At 40.5% G+C, this 24,438-nt stretch overlaps 1 long non-coding RNA gene across 1 annotated transcript; it reads left to right on the top strand.

Annotated features, from left to right (window-relative positions):
* Positions 1 to 204: 204 nt before the first annotated feature.
* Positions 205 to 22,453, top strand: LOC138956874 (uncharacterized). The gene is made up of 3 exons (XR_011452851.1): positions 205 to 338; positions 11,588 to 11,683; positions 22,339 to 22,453. It is a non-coding gene; the product is annotated as an uncharacterized lncRNA (long non-coding RNA).
* Positions 22,454 to 24,438: the final 1,985 nt, after the last annotated feature.

Raw genomic sequence — 24,438 nt, forward strand, 5'->3', positions numbered from 1 at the left:
TCTCTTTCTCTCTCTCTCTCTCTCTTTTTCTCTCTCTCTCTCTCTCTCTCTCTCTCTCTCTCTCTCTCTCTCTCTCTCTCTCTCTCTCTCTCTCTCTCTCTCTCTCTAACACGTTGAACGTTTTGTCGCCTTCGAAATTCTCATCATCTTCTTGTTTTGCAAAATACTTGTGTTTTGTTGACATCGGTTTTTTTCTCTCAGATTTCTACACATACCAGGAAGCTTTGAACATCTGAGGATCTTCTACAAAATGCGCCATCTAGTGACGGTGTATAATCCTACTGATGATCCTCAACAGGAATACTTGGACACAACAATTGTGAAGGCGCTGATGAAGTGTGAGTATGCAAGTCATTCTTCACTATTGGTGACAACTGCATTACGAAAACTATGTGTATGTGTGAATCAAAAGCTGAAGAAACAGCACAAGGAAGGACAGTCCGATCAGTGTTTGGTAATACGGGGGAAAACGGGATTAAAGTGGAATGTTTCATCCAAAATCGCGTAAATAAAAGGGAACGGCAACATGTCCCCTTCATTTGAAAAAAACAGAGTTGATCTTTCTTGCGTGTTTGTGAGAGGAATCTTCAATAAAGAAGATGTAACAGATCACATATGTGTTTATGTATATATGCTAAGAAACTACAGAAATCGCTTTTTAAAACGGTTAAAGAGATACAAATGTTGACTTTGTGGGTACAAATTTATGAAAACTGGAAAATGTGTATCTCTTTAACTGTTTTTAAAAGTGACTTCTTAAACCCACAACTATTCTATCAGAGCTGCGCGCATCTCGCTCCGGCGGCAGCCTTGGCCGCTTTTGGAACAGTCCGCGCCCGCTGATCAAGGCCTCTTGTACTGATTACATGCTATTAGGCCCTCTGCGAGAGCCAGCCAAAGCGAGCGCGCCCCTTCACGGCACATTTAGTAGCAGGATATCTCTTCGCAGGCGGGGGACACAGGGGTGCAGAACACTACCTTATCATCGTAACATGATATACATAAGATAGAGTTCTAGTTTTCTGCTTACCTGTGTTGTACATATACACAAACAGTTTTTATAACTTGTTTTTGGCTCACGTAAGTGTAGCTTATGCGATGGTAAACTTTGTCTGTCTGTGCGTGTGTATGTATGTATGTATGTATACAAGTGTGTGTGTGTGTGTGTGTGTGTGTGTGTGTGTGTGTGTGTGTGATAGAAACTTTAACATTTGACTGAACACCGAAATACTAATTTCACCTGGTTATTATCCAAGCAACATCTTCAAAGTATTGAAGCAATGATCAACATTTCGTCGGCATGTGTGTAGTTAAAGTGTGTATCCAAAGAAAACGGGTGGTGTTTTTTTTTGTTTTTTTTTTTTTTTGGGGGGGGGGAGGGGGGATAAAAGCAGGTGACTGGTTTGTGTCGTGTGTGGTATGTAGACCAGGTCAGGGGTCAAGATCAGGTCAGGTCGCGTGAAGGATTGTGGTATGGATTCACTTTTCAGTTCTCACCTCTGTATTCGCCGATTCGGGGAAGACGATTTCACATTGTTCGGTTTCTTAGCTCCAGAAAAATAGATAAAGAAGATACCAAACAAGATTTCCTACAGTTTAATCTGCACAGCGTTTTTCCAATGTCTGCGCGAGGAAGAGCTGTCGAAAGTGCAGTGTCGATCTGGCAGTCGTGTCCCCGGTAAGTACATACAGATCTAGTGTCTCCCACTCTTACAACGTGTCACCTAAGGCCCCGTGGCCATAGACTTTCACGCCTCACGCCTCACGGCTCACGCCTCACGTGATAGAAAAATTAACCAACGTTATTTCTGTCGTGAAGTGCCATACGACTTCATGCTTCACGCTTTACGCCTCACGCCTCACGTATCACGCGGGAAGAGGAAAGTGGGAAGGTTAACTTTTTCCAAGACGTGGTATGAGGATGGAGATCTTATTGAGCTGGTTAGAGCGAGGCATCTACTTTGGGATCCTAGGCATCCTGATTATAAGGATAAGGATCAACGAAACCAGGTGTGGGAACATCTACATGAACTACTTCGACCGCCAAAAGGTTAGTTTTTATTGATTTTTTGAATGACAATCCAACAGACACAGACGTGGCAAACAAAATAGGCTATGGCCGAGAGCATACACTAATAATTGTCCAGAAATTTTTTTCATCTGAAGAATTCATTTTCGAGCGCTAAAAATCAAAAACAAACCATCAACATAGGGGGCGTGAGGCGTGAGGCGTGATGTCCTACCAAAAAAAGACATGATATATACGTGATACGTGAGGCATGAGGCGTGAGGCGTGATAGTCTATGGCCCAGCAGCCTGAGCTTACTGATAATCCGTTTTTTTAAATTTATTTTTTATTTCAGCAGACACGGATATTAAACACTGTGCTAGGCAGTCACCTCTAGTGAAATGAGTTGATCTAAAGTGCCTGTAATGTTTGGATGTCTTTGTTCTTGGTTCGATTTATGTGAATTTCAAAACTTGCAGTATTAGAGTCTAAGTTTACTCTGCCCGTTTAAAACTGTCCACCATTTATTTGAACATGCAGATATAAGGAAACGGAATTGGGGGTGGGGGGGGGGGTGGGGGGGGGGGGGGTGGGGGTTCTTTTGTTACTTAGTCCTTTCACTGCATTCCATTACTGTTCTCATAACTTGTGATAGTGGAAATATGTGCAATGTGGAATGGTCCTTAATTTTTAGGTGCTGGAGTAGTTCTGTGATGGTAGTAGTTTTGTGCAATGCGACTCTAGGTTCAGGTGCTTGAGTAGATCTGTGATAGTCTGTTAATACTGTTGTTTTAAACTGTCTAACTGGCTAGATTATGATTATATAATTTTATGTGATGATCTGACTAAATGATAATAATTACGTGTACTACTTACTTTTAAATGGATTATAAATTTTAGGTATTGTTCTAGTATTCACTGATGTTGTATTGATATTACTGGCACCCCTTTTAAACTGATATGGTTTTTACCTTTACAAGGCGACGATGTGAATTTGTGATGTAGATATGTGGCTGGTTATGTGTGAGTATGTAAATAATTGTGTGTGTGTGTGTGTGTGTGTGTGTGTGTGTGTGTGTGAGTTGTGTCTGTGTGTGCATGACAGTGTAATGTACGTATGTATGCATGCATGGTGATGTGTGTCTGCATATGTGTCTGGTTGGTTTTTATTTTATTTTTACCGTGCCGTGCCAAGATGAAATCCTTTTTTTTGTTGACCTCAGTTGCATGCAGGATGCTTCAACCCATATTTTTTGCCCGATTTTTGTAATTTTTTTTTTTCCTTTTTATTTTATTTTATTTTTTTTTTTAAGGCGGGGAGCATCCTTCTTCCTTGGTCTCTTTCTGTATAACATAATCAACTTTATATTATACAAAACATAAATTTCTGTCTAATGTTTAACTCTAATTCCAATAAAATACGTAAGTCTAACTTCTTCCCATACTTAAATTTTCCTATGGTCATTTTTGTTATCAAAATACAATAATTTATAAAGTAAATTTGATCGTTTTTTAAATTTTCATTCCAAAAACCAAATAATATATCTGTTTCATTCAAAGTTATATTATAATAAATTTGCTTAAAAATAAAGTCTTTACATAGTTTCCAAACGTTCCTCACCTCTTGACAATGAAAAAAGAAGTGCTCAAGTGTATCCAGTTCATTACAAATTTCACAATTATTAGTTTGACATAAACCCATCTTGTTTAGTAAAATATTCGTTGGGTAAATTCTGTGTAAAATTTTCCAATGAAGCAGACGCAGTCGTTCTTCTTTTGTACAATTAACAGCTAACAGCCAGTGTCTTGATTCCAGAACAATATTATGCTTTCTTTGCCAAAAAGAACAGGCGCTCGGAGTTTGTACCTCGAAATTAACCAAAACAGTTCTTATTTCCCTTGGTGTAATATTACCAATACGAGTCAAACCCTGCAACAGAACATATCGGTATGGCAATGCGTTAATCAGTTTTGTTTTAAGTGCTGTACATAACGCATTATACTCAAATTGTCTGGCTGGTTTATATGCAACCTTTTGACATAATTCTTCAAATGAAATCATGTCACCGATTTCATTCATGACATCCTTTACATGATAAGTATGACATTTAATAAAATCTTTGAAAAAGAGGCATTTATGTTTATATTGTATATTCATGTTGTTCCATATACATTGATTCATCAATGGAACAGGTGTGGCATCATACTTTTCATACAAAATGTGTTTGTTGTCTAGCCAGGTTAACAATACTTGTCTCCAAAAGACCGATCTGCAGTTAACAACGCCAACCAGCTTCTTGGAGGATGCATTAGAGTCAAAACAGGACAAACCATTACCCAAACTTGAAAAAACATATCTAGGAGTGACAGACCAGTAATTGTCTGTAGAGTTCTGCAGACCAATAGCCCACGACATCATAAATGAGTTGTGCATATCCACAACATTTATCATATTTAATCCACCATCATCTTTTAATTTACACATAATTGTTCGTTTTACTTTTTCAAACGCCCGTGTATTTGAATATTTTTTCTTCCAAATAAACCTGAACAAAATGGAATTAATTTGATGTAAAACATGATAAGGAACTGCTAGAGACTGGAAGATATAAACGAACTGAGATATAAGAAAGGTTTTAACAATGCAAATTTTACCTTGTATACTTAAGTTTCTTTTGGACCAATTACAAATTATTTGTTGCATACGTTGAATTTTCTTAGACCAGTTGTCTTCAATTGATGACGCAGGTATATTGTTTGAAAAAACAATTCCAACGATTTTTACTTTCCGTTTCCATTTAAGACCAAAATATTGGTCATTACAGTATTTGTTTGACCCAATCCACATGGCTTCAGTTTTATTTACATTCACTTCTAAATTGGAAACAGCTTTAAACATGTTTAAAATATGTAAAGCTCTTTCCAGATCTCTTTGATCATGTAAAAAAAGGGTGACATCATCGGCATATAAGAGCAGTTTTAGGACCCTCATTGGTGATACCTCAAAAGGTGACATGGGTAGCCGGATACCCTCAACATCTTCATCTGAACGAATCTTAATTGCTAACAATTCAAGGGCTATAATAAATGCCATCGGCGAGAATGGGCATCCTTGACGGATGCCTGATTCCACAGGGAAATGCTCAGATATCCACCCTGTATAATTAATACAACTTTGACTGTTATTCATGATAACCGAAGCCCATTTCTTAAGTGTCTGCATATGTGTCTGGTTGGTTTTTATTTTATTTTTACCGTGCCGTGCCAAGATGAAATCCTTTTGCAAAATTGGTGAATAAATATCTTGTATCTTGTATCTTGTATGAATCTGTTCTCAAAGTCAAAATTACTACGATTTTGTCTCAGTTTCAAAACATGCTCTGTCATGGTTCTGTCTGTAAAATTTGGTACCTTGCAACAACTTCTTAAATTTAAAATACAGTTGTTGAATGCTAGATCTACCTAGATCTGTATCGCGTTTCATTCTTTAATTGTATTGTTTGCTGTTTACGCACTATCATGATTCGCTAATGTCTGTAACGTTTGGTAAACTTACCTTGCAACATCTTCCTTGTCTTTGTTGGCATTTTCTTTCAAGGCAGCACCACGTAAGATTAGCTTCTTTTGGACTGCAGGTAGAATGCGAGTTTTGAGACAACGACAGTCTTCCAAACAAATGGACTGTGAATAGTGTGTAGACCGTCAAAATTATTTTAAGAACCAGGCTGCTGCAGTCAGTTGACATGTTTCGCATATTGTAGGGTTCCCATGCTACATAGGTAAAGTGGCTTGTATAACCCGACCATTCAGTATCAAAACACTGTTTATATTTGTGTAGGTTGTAGTCATCACAACTAATCGCATTTTGCCTTTTGTTTCAGAAAGGAGGATAAGCTACAACAAGATCGACGCTAAGAGTATGATATGCCTCAGCAACATGACGACTTCCGAATTTATATCCACTCGGCATGGTGACAAGTCTTGAGGACAGCAGTAGAAAAAGTGGCCACATGGTAGGAACCTATTGCTTAGTGTCTGCAGTGCAAACGACAGATAAGGTGATGGTAGATTTCCAAATGAACATAGTACCCGCAGATCTACTGCTGATTTACGACGGGCAAGCTACAATCCAGGGCAGAGAAAATTGCAGCGTTGTAATCCAACTCTTCATTTGTTTCAGGCCGGAAAGGACGTCATTACAATTGAATTAACATTACAACTATCTGAAACAAAGGCATAGTGCTCTAAACAAGAGGTTGTGCTACCACAGGAACATCCCGATAATTGAGTGGGACAGGATTAAAAAGCTTCCCAGGGCTGCAGTGAGGAAGTACACGGTTTTTCTGTTATTGACCTAATAGCTTTCACACAGCCAGTACATATATGAGAGATAATGGTCTTCTTGGTGACCGTTCATGCCCAAGCACGCGGAGCTGTTTGCCAGCAGGACAACGTGTCACTGGACAATATCATAGACCTCGGAGTGCGAGGACCAGGGAAAATAACCCCATGTGAACCTGTCTGAGTGTGACCATCGTGACGCCCATATCTTTAACTCTCAGTCGTATGACAATTCCAAGAATATATTATCTTGATTCGCAAGCTCTAGGGTAGGTTAATGATTGTAGATAAGCTTTGCCATGATAATTATGCTGATGCAGTTTAATAGTGTGTCCGAGTGTGTGTGTGTGTGTGTGTGTGTGTGTGTGTGTGTGTGTGTGTGTGTGTGTGTGTGTGTGTGTGTGTGTGTGTGTGTGTGTGAGAGAGGATTGCACAAGATCTCCTTCAGGAACAACTACACCAACAACAAATACACAGTCGTTTTATCTGTTTGCCTTCTTTTGAAACTATACATGGAGTAGATATGATGCGTTAGTTTTAACTCTGTGTGTGTATGTATGTGTTTGTGGCTGTATGCGTGCGTGCGTGTGTGCGTGCGTGCGTGCGTGCGTGTGTGTGTGTGTGTGTGTGTGTGTGTGTGTGTGTGTGTGTGTGTGTGTGTGTGTGTGTGTGTGTGTTTGTGTGTGTGTGTGACGGATTCATTGAGTTTGTGTTACTGTTTGTCGATTTTTTACGGGAGCCTTGAAGGCTTCGCCTCTTGGTTTTTTTAAATATTTTTTTTAATGTCTTGTGCGTGTGTGAATGAGAGTAAATGTATTTTATCCCCCCCCCTAATCATCATCACCCACAACAAAAACATCGGAAAATAATGACAGGTTGGCAAGCAAAATGTCCATATTTTGACAATTTTTCTTCATTGGACAAAAATGCAATCCATAAAAGCCTTGTGTTGTGCACTTGCGGGTGCTGACATTTGGCTTGTTTTTAAAACAGAGTCAATTGTATTTCCAAATTGAGTTATACGAAGATATTTTCGGTTGATCATGGGCGTTAACTGGTAAGAGTTAAACACAAGCAATCTCAATCGATGATGTTAATAGCAAAGAGGATTCCAAAGCATAATTTCGAAGTGAACAGTTTGCGTTTATGGATGAAACATGTAGTGGCCGGCTTACAGCAGAAACATAAATGCAATCCTATCTCACACAGTGTCAGCTATATTATATTTATTCATAAAACAAATTCATACTCCTCGGGAATGAATGCGCATTTAGTGCATCCAATCACACGCTTTCAGCTACATGACCTCGTCTTACGATTGAAAACTTAGATAACGTAAGGTTGTTGTGTTGTTCCTTAGTTTTTAAGATGTACATTACTGTTTAAAAATCAGTAGCATTGCAAAATTAATTTACAATGCAGGAATGACCAAGCGTTTATTTTTATTTTTTATTTTTTATTTTTTATTTTTTTTTTATTTATTTATTTTTTCTTTCCTTCTTTTTTTTTGTGCCTCAGTTGCATGCAGTCCGCTTCAAGCTGAAAAATAAATGAAAAGAATGAAACCCTAATTTTTTTCTTTATTTTTTTTTATTTTTTTTTATTATTTTTTTTTAATTCTTTTTTCCTCTTTCTTTTCTCTTCTTTCTTTCTTTCTCTCTACAGCTGAGCGTCCTTCTTCATTGGCGTTTTATATATTTATCAATTGTATGTGGTTTTCTACAATGGACAAAATCTTGCATCTTTAATGTTGGTTATTGTCTTACATATGTCTGTGTTTGGGTTGACTTAGGTGTTGTTTGTGGCGGTGTCATGATGGAGTTAACATAGTAACAATCACAATAAGTAAGAGGAAAAGCAAATTGTAAGCGTGCTAAAGTTTTCTTAGTAACAGTTCTCTTTTCATACAAGTGGTGTTTAGTGTAACAATGTAAGTTCCGCCTTTACCCCGGTACCGTTCTCCTTTTAGCGAAACGAAAGAAAGAGGGGGCGGTGAGGGAAGCCAGAAAAGAGGTATATATATATGATACACTATTCTACGTTTCGTATTTGTTTCTCTTTGTCAAACATTATTATAATATCAGTGGGAGTTCCGTATCTATATTTGCTTATGCACATCTTTCCTATCAAAATCAAGTGATTTATATATTTGCATTTTATTGAGTCAGCACCATTAATATAACCACACAAAATATGTTCTACTCCAAAGACTATTCTTATTTTATATTTCTCATAAATAATTTGTTCAACGTATCTCCATAGCACTTTTATTTTCTTACAATTAACAAAAAAATGTTCAACGTAATCTATTTCGGTTGGACAGAAGGGGCATCTCACACTATCTCGTATTCCAATTTTATACAGAAGAACATTTGTTGGATAAATCGTGTGTAATATTTTCCAGTGCAGCTCTCTTAATCTGGATTCTTGGGTTACATTTTTGGCCAGGTTCCAATGTGACTGGTCGACATTAATGCCAAACATATCACGCCAGAAGTTGATAGATCTCGGGGTAGTGTACTTTTCTTCAACAATATATTCACGGAATTGCCTGGCACTTTTAATACTCGTTTTATTGAAAAGAAGATTGTTTTGTCTATTCAATACAGGTTGGTTAGGATCATAATTGCTTTTCTTAATATATTCAGATACTGCTGATCGAACTACAATATATTCCAAGTAGAGGCCAGGTGAAGCGTAAACACTTGCTTGGATAGCGGGATAGGACTTGATACCGTGATTACCTAACATGTCTCCTACATACGTAATGCCTGACCGGGCCCAGTTCTCATAATACAGAACGTTATTTTGATAAATTATACTTGGATTGTTCCATAAGCAGTTGTCTTGCACGCAATCGTTCTGAGAAATTGTATTATGTTCTAACCATGTTCGAGCAACAGCTGTCCAAAATATCGATTTTATTCTTCCAATTCCCTTAAACTTAGACGGTCGAATAGCTGTAGTAAAGCAGGCAAGGCCACAACCGAACCCTTCAAAATATTTGTTTGGGATCCATGTCCATTTGCATGAAAGGTTGCCAGATGAGAGTTTGCTTAACCATTGACATAAGAAGGAGTTTTGCATTGTTTTGACGTCTATCATATCAATACCACCCTTTTCGGTACTGCTATTTAAAACAACTCTTTTTACTTTTTTAAATGCTTTTTTATTACAGTCTTTTTTCCTCCACAGAAAACGATATAATATTGTGTTTATTTCCTGCAGCACTTTGTCAGGGATACAAATAGATTGCATTAAATAAACTAACTGTGAGAGCAGAAAAGTTTTGATAATGCAAATTTTTCCAGGAATGCCCAGGTTCCTTTTTTCCCAAGTGAAGATGCTTTGCTTAATCTTATCAATTTTACTTGACCAGTTTAGTTCAATTTCGGATGCGCTTTTCTCGCTGTTAAAGTTTACTCCTAATATTTTAATCTGCCGAACACATTTTACCTCAAAATTAAAATTGATATTTTTACTTGATCCAATTCCCATTGCTTCAGACTTTAGCTTATTCAAGCACAAGCCTGACACCTCCGAAAATACGTCTATAATCTGTAGAACCATTGTAACGTCATCCGCGTCTCTCAAAAACAAAGTGATATCATCGGCGTATAATAGAATTTTTAAAATATTTCTACAAGTTACATTAAGGCCTTTTACTTCGTTGCTCTGCCTAAATCGTATAGCCAGAAATTCCAGACCAATAATAAATGCCATCGGTGAGAACGGACATCCTTGTCTAATGCATGACCAAGCGTTTATGTATTCTAGCTGAATACGACTGCAGTACCCGATGTTCGAAGCCATCACAAAAGGAATCGTACTAAATTCCTAAAACAGTAATAAAACAGTTCAGATACGTTTGTCTGTGTGTCTGTGTGTCTGTGTGTCTGTCTGTCTGTCTGTCTGTCTGTCTGTCTCTGTCTGTCTGTCTGTCTGTCTGTCTGTCTGTCTGTGTCCGTCTCTGTCTCTCCCTCTCTTTCTCTCCCTCTCTCTATCGTCGCTCGGCTAAACTCATCGTAAAGGATAATGCCTTAACAGATATGAAATTAAAAATGCTTAACTTTCTTCCCCTGGAAAAGCATTTCAAGTTAAACAAAGCCATTTTCATGCATACATTGTATTACGGTAAAGTGCCGATTTACATTACATCATTATTTAATAAAGCTACCGACAGATATGGGTCGGTCAACTTGATCCCACCGATTCCACGAATTGACCTTTATAAGACCAGTCTTGCTTTTTCGGGTACATCAGTTTGGAATTCACTTCCATCATCCTTTAAGCACTTACAGACATTAAAAAGTGTTAAAAAACAGTTAATGTCTGAGTAGTTTAACGCGTTTTGATTTTCCACACTTAGTATTACGTCAAAGATATGCTGTGCATTGTATATTCTGAACATATCTGTGTTGTACTATTGCTACATGTTCGATTGCTACCAGCTTGTACTTATAATTACCTGCATAGTATGCATTTGATTTTATGAATAACCACATATGTATGCTCTTCATGCCTCATCTTCATCATCGTCATCATCATCATCATCATCATCATCATCATCATCTTTATCATCACGTGCTCAAGTTTTCTGACCTCCTTTTGTTGCTAACTTTTTAACGTTTTAATTTTTAATTTTTTAATTTTATCATTGTGTGTCTGTGCGTCCCAATGACATATTGTAAGAAAAGGCGTAGCCTTAAATCTTAATCTTTGTTAAATAAAGTTCAATTCAATTCAATTCAATTCAATTCTCTCTCTCTCTCTCTCTCTCTCTCTCTCTCTCTCTCTCTCTCTCTCTCTCTCTCTCTCTCTCTCTCTCTCTCTGTAACTACCACCTCTCAACTAACAAGTGACAAATCCTCAATCTGCAGATCTTGTCGGCGAACATTTAAATAAAAGCGCACAAAGAGAAGAACGCTTGCTGACATGCATGAAACAACACATAATTTTGAAAACACAGTTAGTCTCAGCGACTTCGTCAACGCTATGCCGTGCAGGTATCCGTATCGTATATCAGTACTAAAAACAAACGCACACAAAACTCAACAAACCCATTAATCTACCAAACATGCCGTTTCACTCTGTTTTGAGTGTGCTGCAGTTGAGTAGCATGAAATACATGGACATCAATACACATTTTTTATGTACTGCTTTACCACAAACAATCAAAAAGTCAAATTAACCTTATTTATTTGGAAAACGTTTTAACTGAAGTCGATTTTGTTTCAGGTAAGAAAACAGCTGAAGTGGAGTCAATATTACCCAGCATGCTGAATCGATACAAAGAAGGGTACCAAAACAGCATATTGTGTTCTCGTCTTCATGGTGGGTATTATTATGTTTCAATGTCTCACGCTTTCCTCCTTTGTCACTACTAAAGCAAACGTGTGCCAGAGTGTATGTTACACGCTTCTGGAGCATGACAAGACCAGAGTCAAACTCGCAATCGTCCTTCCAAAGCCCAACAATGCATATATCGTTTTCATTTCTTCCGCTGTTATCCTATCTTTTCTGCACACATTCCTCAACACTGAATATACTTCAAACGGCATCCAAGACAACAGTACTGTTTTCATACGCGAGTTTAACTCATGAGGCCTGTCAGTCTGAAATACACTACCCATCATAACAAAAGTACACAGATGCATTTAGCTGTAGATCTTTGTGCTGCGGCCAGTTATATTAAAGCCAAGTATATACAAGATACAAGATACAAGATACAAGATATTTATTCACCAATTTTGCAAAAGGATTTCATCTTGGCACGGCACGGTAAAAATAAAATAAAAACCAACCAGACACATATGCAGACACACATCACCATGCATGCATACATACGTACATTACACTGTCATGCACACACAGACACAACTCACACACACACACACACACACACACACACACACACACACACACACACACACACACACACACACACACACACACACACACACACACACAATTATTTACATTCTCACACATAACCAGCCACATATCTACATCACAAATTCACATCGTCGCCTTGTAAACGTAAAAACCATATCAGTTTAAAAGGGGTGCCAGTAATATCAATACAACATTAGTGAATACTAGAACAATACCTAAAATTTATAATCCATTTAAAAGTAAGTAGTACATGTAATTATTATCATTTAGTCAGATCATCACATAAAATTATATAATCATGATCTAGACAGTTTAAAACAACAGTATTAACAGACTATCACAGATCTACTCAAGCACCTGAACTTAGAGTCGCATTGCACAAAACTACTACCATCACAGAACTACTCCAGCACCTAAAAAATAAGGACCATTCCACATTGCACATATTTCCACTATCACAAGTTATGAGAACAGTAATGGAATGCAGTGAAAGGACTAAGTAACAAAAGAACCCCCTCCCCCCCCAATCCTATAACTACAGTATATTACAACGTCTTCACTACAGGAGTTGTCAGTACAGCATGGGGGATGAAGCTAGAGCGAAAGCGACTAGTTCTGGCTTTCAAAGCTCTGTAGCGCCTACCAGATGGAAGAGGCTCGAAGAAGTGGTTTGCCGGGTGGGAGGGGTCGCGAACAATCTTTCCTGCTTTTCGACCTGAGCGCAACTCAAAGATAGAGGCAACGGAAGGGAAGTCACAGCCCGCGATTTTGGAGGCTGTCCGCACAATGCTCTCCAGTAGCTGTTTCTCTTTCTCAGTGGTGCTGCCATACCAGACCGTGATAGAAAAACACAGGGTGCTCTCAACGACTGCGCGATAGAACTGCGCCATGATTTGCTGTGACATACGGAACTTGCGCAACTGTCTCAGGAAGTGCAGCCGCTGCTGGCACTTCTTAATGATGGACGTGGTGTTCCCGTCCCATTTCAGGTCTTCAGAGATCAGTGTGCCGAGAAATTTGAATGAAGAGACCTGTTCTACAGCTTCCCCATTTATTTCAAGGGGCAAGATGGGGTCTTTCTTTCGTCGAGGGTCGATAACGACTTCTTTTGTTTTAAGAACGTTTAGCTCGAGATCATTTTCAGAGCACCACTCAACCACTCTTTGAACCTCCCCCCGGTAAGCGTCCTCATTGGAGTCAGAAATCAGGCCTTCAATGGTGGTGTCGTCTGAGAATTTGATTATGTATGTGGATGGGTGAGCGGAGGTGCAGTCGTTGGTGAAAAGGGTGAAGAGTAGAGGGGACAGAACACAGCCCTGCGGGGCACCAGTGTTTAGAGTGAGTGAGGCAGAGAGTGAGTTGTTGAGTCGGACGACCTGAGGACGGTCAAGCAAGAAGTCTAGAAGCCAGTGGCAGAGAGAGAGAGGGACATCGAGACCAATCAGTTTGTGGAGGAGCTTGTGAGGGATGATCGTGTTGAATGCGGAGGAATAATCAATGAACAACATTCTAGCGTAGGTGCGAGGGTTCTCAAGGTGCTGCAAGACAAAATGAAGACCCATGGCGACGGCATCATCGACGGACCTGTTGGCTTGGTAAGCAAACTGGAGTGGGTCAGACAGGTGACCCGTGAAAGCCCGCAGGTGCCGCAGAATCAACCGCTCCAGGACCTTCATGATGACAGATGTCAGTGCCACAGGGCGGAAGTCATTCAGCTGAGTTACCTTGGGCTTTTTGGGGACTGGGACAATTACTGAAGACTTGAAGCACCGTGGCACAGACATCTGCTGCACAGAAGTGTTAAAAATGTCAGTAAAAACAGGCGCGAGCTGGTCAGCACAGGACCTCAAGGTCGATGTTGAGACAAGGTCAGGACCAGAAGCCTTTCTTGGATTCTGTTTACGGAAGAGACCCCTGACCTCACTCTCCTGGATGGTAAATGCCGGCGCCAAAAGAGACGCATCGTCAGGGAGAGGAGGGCGGTAACCGAGTGAGGGGTTCTTCTGGTCAAACCTACTATAAAACACATTCAGTTTGTCAGGTAAGTCAGGGTCAACATTGTCTGAAGGCGCAGCCTTGTGCTTATAGTTTGTGAAAATATTGCCAGAAAGATGATTTTTTTCCCCTACCGTATGAAATAAAGAGGTTTTTTTTCATGAATTAGTGTTTATGCAGTGGACCGGAGACCTAGGACACCCCCCAAAGCACACTTGGAGACACTAAAATACACAAACAATCACAACAAGCAAGAGTGACCCCGTTTTTAAACAACTCATTTTCTACTTACACAAGTGTATTTGGTTCAGCTGTTGTGCCTAGCAGTGTTGTTTTGCAATGTTGAAGAATACTGGTGTCAGCCTCGTCAGAAGCCGCAAAAGGCTTGTTTTGGCGTCTTTTTTAGTGGGCTATGCGAGTAAAAATCCTGTCGTTTTGTAATGGCTCGTTGTATTGCTTTAAAATTTATTATGAGTATTGTTAACACAATTCTAAAAGAGCGTGTAAAATATCATGGCGTTTTGATGACTTTTGTTAAACGAATTGGAACTTTTCATAAACGTTTTATTAAACTGGAATTACTTTTTCAGTATGATTGCAAAAAATCAGCATTTTGCAAACTTTAAAGGTACTGAACTTGTCAAATCCAGGTGCACGGAGCCCCTGGGGCTTTTAGTCATACCTCAGGCAGCTATCCGTTAGAAGAACCACCAAGTTTCATTGACTTGCACGCAAAGATTCAAGAACTGCGATTTTTTTTACGAATTAATTTCGTACTCGGACCCGGCTGGTCTTGACCTATTTTTGGATCTAAATTTAGATCAGGTCACCATCATGCACAAAAAGACACGTCACTAGTAGCAAACTATGTCAGACATCATCATGAGTTTGTGTAAAACAAAATGGAGGCCGGAATCACTCAGTTGAATCGAACTCCGACCAAACACCACGTAATAACTAGGTTAATTTATGCACTCGCGTGAACAAGAAACTGTCGAGCTTCACAGATGTCGTCGTTGGGTAGTTTTGGGTTTGTTTTACTACCATAGGAGGATTTTTGAACTGTAAATGCACTCAGCTGCAACAAAAACGCAAAACGAAGGCTTACAATTAGGGATTCATTTTGGTACAAAAGCAACAACGCGCTTGGATGGTAAGGACATGTGAACGCAAAAGACAATTACGAAACACAGGTCTCATCTAAACCCAATCCAGCGCAGCAGACTGAACTGGCACGTTTTACTATCGCTGTGAGTGGCGGGAATTTTTGCAATCATACTGAAAAAAAATTATTCCAGTTTAATACAACGTTTCTGAAAAGTTCTAGTACGTCCAAAATATTCATCAAAACGCCATAGTATTTTACACACTCTTTTGCGTATGTGTTAACAATACTCATGTCAAATGTTAAAACAATACAATGAGCCATTACAAAACGACAGGATTTTTACCCACATAGCCCACAAGAAATGACGCCAAAACAAGCATTTGACGGCTTCTGACGAGGCTGACACCTGTCTTCTTCAACATGGCAAAACAACACTACTAGGCACAACAGCCGAACCAAATTATATAACGCAATCAAATGTGTACTTACTAAATGACGGATCAGCAACCAGAATACCCGATATCTCAAACCAACACCCCTCCGCCATTGACATAACCTTGGTTAGTCCCACTCTCGGATTAACAACGGACTGGTGCGTTGTGTCAGATAAATTAAAAAGCGACCACTTACCAATCATGATATCCATTATTGGGAAATCACCACACACAGAGCCAGGTCCAAAAGCCTTAAAATACAATTATAAAAAGGCGGACTGGGTAGTTTTCAAGGACGCTGTCACTAAGTCTGCCGATGCACATACCCTCTTGGATGGCAATCCAGAGTCCCAAGAAAGTATCGACAACAAATATAAACAGCTAAGATCAAACCTGCTGAATGCAATGGAATTGTCAATCCCCAAAACAAAACCTTTTATCGGACCCAGTAGAACTGATCAGAGCCCATGGTGGACAGAAGAATGCAGAACAGCCATCAGGTTAAAAAGAACTGCAAAAGAGAAGTATGATCGCTTCAGGTCTGCACAAAACCACAACAATATGAAATCAACTGAAGAACAATGTGACAAAATTATAGACAAAGCAAAAAAAGAATATTTTGAAAACATGTCCAGCAAAGTGAGCGATTACAGAGATGCTGGAAAAATTTGGACCAAAATAAGGAAATTCAAATGCAGACACAAGCAGGCTGAACGTCCTCTTATGCACGAAGGAAAAAAATATGAAAGCCTTCCTGAAAAAGCAGAACTGTTTGCAGATATTTTTGCAGCAGCAAGCCAAACAGATAAACTGTTATGTGAGCAGGAACTCTTCCGTAAGAAGTGGGAGGATAAACAGGACTTAAACGACCCAGAACTCAACCCTTCCTTAAAAATAAATGCTCCCTTATCCATTCAAGAACTGAAAACGGCTATAGCATCGGTGACAAAAGTCCGATCCGCCTGTGGTTCTGATCCAATAAACTATCAGGTCATACAACATTTACCAAACCAAGGATTAAATCTTTTACTGGATTTTTATTCAACATGCTGGAAGTCTGGCCTGATTCCCTCAGCTTGGAAAGAGGCTGTTGTGATCCCCATTTTAAAGCCTGGAAAACCAAGAGCTGACCCTTCCAACTGGCGCCCTATATCTCTGACCTCCCATCTGAGCAAAATCTATGAAAGAATACTAAAATCCAGACTAGAAGATGAAATGGAAAGAAAAAAGGTAATACCCCTGTGCCAAGCCGGTTTCCGTCGAGGCAGGGGTGTCTCGGATCACATTGTAAAACTGTCCTCCAAAATTAAGAAAGCTCTCTCACGCAAGAAGTCTCTCTTTGCTGTCTTTTTTGACATCAAAAAAGCCTACGATACAGTATGGCACCAACGATTGTTGTTCAAATTGAAGCAATTAGGCATCAGTGGTAATATGTTTCAATACATAAAAAGCTTTCTACTGAACAGATCCTTTCAAACTGATTATAAAGGTGCCAAATCATCCACTCGCAAAGTTGACATGGGAGTGCCACAGGGCTCAGTAATAGCACCACTGCTTTTTAGCATTATGCTGCATGACATATCGACAATTAAAACACATGGAGCCGAACTGACGCTTTATGCGGATGATATTGCTCTATGCAAAGAGTATCAAAACAAAACCTATAAAACAGAACACAAATTCTCTAAAGAGTGGCAAACAGCTATAGATAACATTGCAAACTATATGCGGGAGAATGGCTTCACTCTCTCTGCCGAGAAAACTGTATTCGTTGTCTTTACAAACCGAAAACTGGAAGATCGAGAAAAGAATACAGTTCTCACTAGATAAATCTGTTGTCTCACCCAGTCAGCAGGTGAAATATCTGGGCGTACTTTTCACCTCAAATGGACTATGGACTGCTCACTTAAAGTATCTCTTAAGCAAAGCAAATAAGACCATCAACCTTCTTAAAATACTGGCTGCCCAACCATGGGCAAAGTGCCCAGTTATTCTAACAAACATCACCAGAGCTCTTATAAGATCAAGATTATCATATGGACAGGAGGCCTACTTCTCGTCGGCTCGAAAATGGCTTGATAAGCTACAGTCAGCGGAGTGTCGTGCCCTTCGGCTTGCCCTCGGACACCCAAGGCATTCAAAGCAGGCCATTGTATACCACCAAGCAGGATTCCTCCCTCTTGACATGTGGCGGCGTAAGTGCTGCGCAGATTACAATGTTCGAGCCAACACAGTGCAAAACTCAACAAAAGAGGAGCTACAACCGCATTACAATCATATCCAAAACAAAAAGGCCCACTTTGGCACTACTTTCTCCTCACTGGCTCAATTCAATGCTTCACTCTTTAGTGAAATCAGTGTCGACCCAAATGATGTGGCCCAAAACCCCATATCTCGTGATCCCTCATGGACAATGAAAGAAATGAATTTTGACACAGAATATTGCACAGCTACAAAGGATGATCAGTTATTACTCAGGACACAAGCCCTTGAGCACATTGATACTGTATACAAAGGCCATGTTCATGTTTACACAGACGGGTCAGTGTTGGATGACAAGAAGGCTGGCGCAACTTTTGTAATCCCCAGCGATGACATGACTGGGAAATTTAAACTGTGCAACAGAAACTCGATCTTCTCAGCTGAGCTCCTTGCCATCTGCATGTCGCTTGTTCATCTCAATCTCAAGAACACTCCTCCTCAAAAGATAGCTATATTCTCTGACTCCAAAGCAGCCATTGAAGCATTAAGATCTAACAAAAGATCAAAAAGACATGATCTTGTCATTGCCATAAAGGAGCTGGCAAATAAAATTATAAAAAAAGGAAGCGAGATTAACCTGGTCTGGTGTCCAGCACACGTGAACGTGCCTGGCAACGAGAAAGCGGACAAAGCCGCTAAAGAAGCTGCCCAAGGCATAGGCGCCTCCGAGGTAGACCTGCCATTGTCTGCTTCTGAGATCAGTAGCCTTACAGACTCTCTTCTCTGGAGAGAATGGAGGAACAAATATATGCACAAGGCTATAAGCTCTGGCTGGCTCATTCGGGAAGCCCCATCAAAACAGATGAACACCTATAATGCATGCCCACGTGTAATAAAAAGGATTAACCGCCTAAGGGCAGAAGCTGGGAATTACCAATTTCTAGAGCTTAAATGCACCTGTCAATCCGACCTCACCATTGCTCATTTGACTTTGGAGTGTGATTTGAACTCATGCCACTTTCAACCCCTGACTCAGTTCATAAACTCAAATAGAAATATTCTGCCAAATACCTCAAAGGAAAAATTAAGCTATCTTTTAAGTTTTAATAAAGACCTTGGGTGGCAAGGTCCCAAACTTATCGCTGGACTTATGCACACGCACCCACTTGGTCCCTGGATATGAAGAGACGTTGCTGCGGCTGACGCCATTGCTTCTCATACAGCTACTATATATTTTTATCAGAACTTTTAAAAATACCATTTTATATCCAAGTATCTCTTAACACCATTTTTAATTTGATGAGCGAGAGTGTGCGGGGGGCGGTGAACCACTGTACATAAAGGGAAAGTTTGTGTGCGTGCCTGTGTGTGTTCTTAATCTAAGACAAATGTCGCCAATGTTTTTACAGAGTGACGTTAAATAAACGATTTTATCATCATGAACCAAATTAATTTGTATGAGTTGTTCTTCCATTTGAGATCAAAAACGGGGTCACTCTTGCTTATTGTAACCGGAGCCCTAGCGGATCCGTATCCTCATTAAAATTTCGCAGGGGGAGGTTGAAGATTTTCGAGGAGAGAAACTATCTTTACTTTACTCTGGCCCTATGTAATGTTGCACAATCAGTTAGTCTATGCCTCGCGTTGTGTTCAAATACATGTGCCTACATTACTGGCCGACCTCGGTATTCAGAGAAAACCCTGTGTGTTCCTTAAGTGTGCTAGATTGTGTGTTACAAGAATATTGTGGTGTGTGTTTTGTATGCTAGAATTCGCTACGTACAGTTTTATCAACACATATTTACAGACAACAGTCAAGGAGAGACAGAAGTTACAACACGTGACATCAAGCAAGCTCACACACTTACATTTCTGTCACCGACACACGCATGTTCACGCTCACACCTCTCGTACGTACAGTGGTATTAAACTCATCAGAAACATTTACAAGGTTTTATTTACACTATGACGAACATAAGCAATTCCGAAACCAATCAAACAAAGCATCAAATCATCCGAACAATCCTAAATCTTACCCAGCGTTAGCTCCCCAACTAGCTGGTATACCTACAACTATTCACGTATGCCCTATTCTATTTCCTTCCTGCCTAATTTCCCACGGACGGACAGACAGACAGACACGTCAACAGATCTGCCCCTGAACGGACATACGAATCAACAAGACATGCTGCGCTTTCCAGCACGAGCAGACAAACGAACATACAAGTACAGACATGCTGCGCCTTTCAGCACGAGCAAACGAACGAATAGACAGACATAGGCTTGCTGCGCTTTTCAGCACAAGCAAACGAAAAGAGGTGAAAGTGAGCGTGCGCGCTTTACAGCACAACAACTACTCTACACTAATCGCCATACAAAACTAAACACATACATTCAGCTGTAGAACTTGATGCGGCCAGTTATGGTAAATCCAAGTATATTGCCAAGAGTTTTATTTTTCATCAATTAGTTTGTATGCAGTGTACCGGAGACCTAGGACACACCCCGAAATCAAATTCGCAAAAGCAAATGTGCAGACACTAAACTACACAAACAATCAAGATAAATAAGAGTGACCCCGTTTTTGATCTCAAATTGAAGAACAACTAATTTTCTACCCGTACAAATTGATTTGGTTCAGCTGTTGTGCATAGCAGTGTTTTTTTTGTTTTTTTTTTCTTTTTCCGGCTTCAATCCATTTATCAAAACACAACACATTCTTTCTAAAAATAATATCTGCATTATTCCACAAACATTGATCAAAAATACTTTCTTTTTGAACAGGAAATAAATATCTGTTCTCAATCCATATTTTTAAAACTTGTTGCCAACATTTTGATTTAACTCTGGTCAGACCAATAAACTGTTTCGGTTTGGCAGTTGATTTAAAGCAACACAGCTGGCTTCCAAGAACCTCAAAATAATGTCTTGGAATCAATTGCCAATTTGCAAAATCTGTTTGTTGTAACCTGGCTGCCCAACATAACAAAAAGGATGTCTGCATATCATGCATATTTATCATGTTAATACTGCCTATTTCTATTTTATTACATACAACTGTTCGTTTCACCTTTTCAAAAGCTTTACTATTTGAGTACTTCCGTTTCCACAAAACTTTAAAAAGGATAGTATTTAATCTATCAAGCACTTTTGTCGGTGCAGAGAGTGCCTGCAAAACATATACAAACTGGGATATCAACAAAGGTTTAATTATACACAATTTACCACAAATGCTTAAATTCCGTTTTGACCACATTCCAACAATTCTTTCAATTCTATCAAACCGTACTGACCAATTAGCAGTGGTCAGCAGCATAGCAGTGTTGTTTTGCCATTTTGAAGAAGATAGGTGTCAGCCTCGTCAGAAGCCGTAAACGGCCTGTTTTGGCTATGTGGTTAAAAGCCCTGTTGTTTTGGAATGGCTCATTGTATTGCTTTTGACATGAGTATTGATAACACAATTGCTAAACAGTGTGTAAAATATCATGGCGTTTTGGTAAGTGTTTTGGACATACTGGAACTTTTCAGAAAAGTTTGATTAAATTGTAATCACATTTTGGTATGGTTGCAAAAATTCAGCATTTTCCACACTTCAACACAAATGAATATTACAATTGAGGATCAATTTTGGTACAAAAGCAACAACGCGCTTGGGTGGTATGGAAATGTGAACGCGAAACAACAATTACGAAAAACAGGTCTTCCAACATCAAAACCAAGTCCAACGCAGTAGACTGAACTGGCACGCCACTCACAGCGATAAAAAGCGTGGCAGTTCAGTCTGCTGTTGTTTTTTGATGGATGTTAATTGTTCCCACATGGAAATGTCCAGCGAACAGAGTTTTGAGCGTTTGTTGAGCTGTAATGGTGGTTGCAGTGGAATTTATACTGGATATAGCCTACTGTGACAACGTGAATCGTGGACATATAGCATCTGCTAGCCTAACAACCACCAGACCTGTCAAGCGACATTCAACATCAAACTGCAACCATTGTGCTCTTCTTGGAACATTTTGGCGGGAGATGCAAACTGACAAACTGCATACAATTTTGTCTGGCAACACTGACGGTATTTGAAGGCATCTGTGGGAAAGTTGTGAATTTGACTGTTTATATCGTAATGTGTGACAAAAAGACAAATCGTTGCTTCAGCAATGCTATGAGCCCTGTGTACCGGGAACTGCCTCTTTCACTTAGAATGTTGAGATGTGTGCCTTTTTTTCGAACCTGCGTATTTTAACTGCGTGCAGTTTGCTTCTCTCTGGTTATCTGTACTTATCTAACGCACATTCACAAAAGGAGGCATGAGTTCATTGGTGATATATCATTTTTAAATGAAACCTCTTTTATTGCAGGCTACCAACAAACTGAAGGAGAACAAACAGATGGAGGGCAAAGAAACACATACGGTGAGTATTACATTGTTGTTTTGTTTTTTGTCCTTCGTTCTCGAAGATGATCGCAGACTCATCAAAAGCTTGGTCTCGGCACCAGTGTGGACGAGGCTACGCCATTTCTTCTTCTTCTGCGTTCGTGGTCTGAAATCCCACGTACACTCGTGTTTTTGCACGAGTGGATTTTTACGTGTATGACCGTTTTTACCCCGCCATTTAGGCAGCCATACGCTGCTTTCGGAGGAAGCATGCTGGGTATTTTCGTGTTTCTATAACCCACCGAACTCTGACATGGACAACAGGATCTGTTCCGTACGCACTTGGTGTTGTGCTTGCGTGTACACACGAAGGGGGATAAGGCACATAAGTTGACCTCGGAGATCGGAAAAATCTCATCCTTAACCCACCAGGCGCGGCCAGGATTCGAACCCACGACCTTCCACTTTGGAGGCCGGCGTCTTACCACCACGCCATTTCAATCTGTCTTGAGCCAGTTGCTCCCAAGACTCGACCTGGTACCTGTCCTTGTATCTTTTCTTTTGCTCTATATCAGCACGTTTTCCCTGACAGATTTCACCATAAAGGAGCTGCTTTGGGATGCGGTGATCTGACATGCGACATACATGTTGAGCCCATCTCACCTGGGCGTTCTCCAAGAGGGTGTACACACTTGTCATGTCAGCCTGCGGTAGTACCTCGTTGTTCGGTATCTTGTCTTGCCAGCGAATGTGCAAGATGCTGCGAGGACACATCATTTTAAAGTGGTTGAGTTGTCTCGCATGTCTCCTGTAGACTGTCCAGGATTCACAGGCATATATGAGGGTTGTGAGGACAGCTTCAGGGTAGACTTTCAGCTTTGTGGTAAGGCGGATTCCTCTGCATTCCCATACATTCTACCGTAGTCTGCCGGAGGAAGTGCTGGCTTTGGAGATCCTGCTGTTTACCTCTTTATCGATGATAACTGCTCTAGTGAGATTGCTGCCGAGGGAGGTAAAATTGTCTACTGCCTGTATCTTGTGTTCGTTCACAGTGACCTGGGGTTCCTGGTACGGTTTTCCGGGGGAAGTCTGGCACATGACCTCAGTATTTGTTATGGTTATTGTGAGGCCAAAGTTGTCACAGGCTGTTGAGAACTGGTTCATCTCTTGTTGCATCTCCCATTCATTACCAGTGTTGAGAGAGCAGGCATCAGCGAGGAGGAAGTCTCTCAGAACAGTCTCTTTCACTTTGGTTACGGCTTTGAGACGGCGGGCTTTGAGGAGCTTGCCATCTGTGCAATACCTGATGATGATGCCGGAGGTGCTGCTGTCGAAGGCATCAGTCAGCAGTGTCGATAACATCATGCTGAAGAGTGTGGGGGGTAAGACGCAGCCTTGTTTGACGCCATTTATTACTGAAAAGGCGTCATATGCCTCTCCATCATCCAGGACATGCAACCGTGGAACTGTCATACCATGGTGAACTTGCTTGGGCAGCCAAACTTTACCATGATTTTTTACAGGCCGCCCCTGCTGACCGTATCAAAAGCCTCAATCAGGTCAATAAAGGTGGTGTAAAGGTCGCGGTGCTGCTCCTGGCATTTTTCCTGGAGTTGGCGTACCGCGAAGATCATGTCAACGGTCCCACGACCACCTTGAAAGCCACACTACTAGGTTTTGTTCTAGGTGTCTCAGCAGGCGGCTGAGCAGAACACGGTCCAGAATCTTGCCTGCAATGGACAGAAGGGAAATTCCTCTGTTGTTGTCGCATGACCGGCGGTTCCCCTTCCTTTTGTAGATGTGGACGATGTTGGCGTCTTTGAAGTCCTGCGGGATTTTCCCTTTGTTCCACATGGAATGGAAGAGGTCGGTCAGCTTTACGAGGGTGACTGTCCCTACTGATTTATAAACTTCTGCGGGAATGGCGTCTGGACCTAGAGCTTTGCCGCTGGACATCTGCGAGACTGCTTTCTTGACTTCTGGGAGAGTGTGTGGGGAGTCGAGCTCGTGGTTCACCTCTACTTCAATCAACCAATCAATATGAGGCTTATATCGCGCGTATTCCGTGGGTACAGTTCTAAGC

Source organism: Littorina saxatilis, unplaced genomic scaffold (assembly GCF_037325665.1).
Source record: "Littorina saxatilis isolate snail1 unplaced genomic scaffold, US_GU_Lsax_2.0 scaffold_178, whole genome shotgun sequence".
NCBI classification, from domain to species: domain Eukaryota; kingdom Metazoa; phylum Mollusca; class Gastropoda; order Littorinimorpha; family Littorinidae; genus Littorina; species Littorina saxatilis.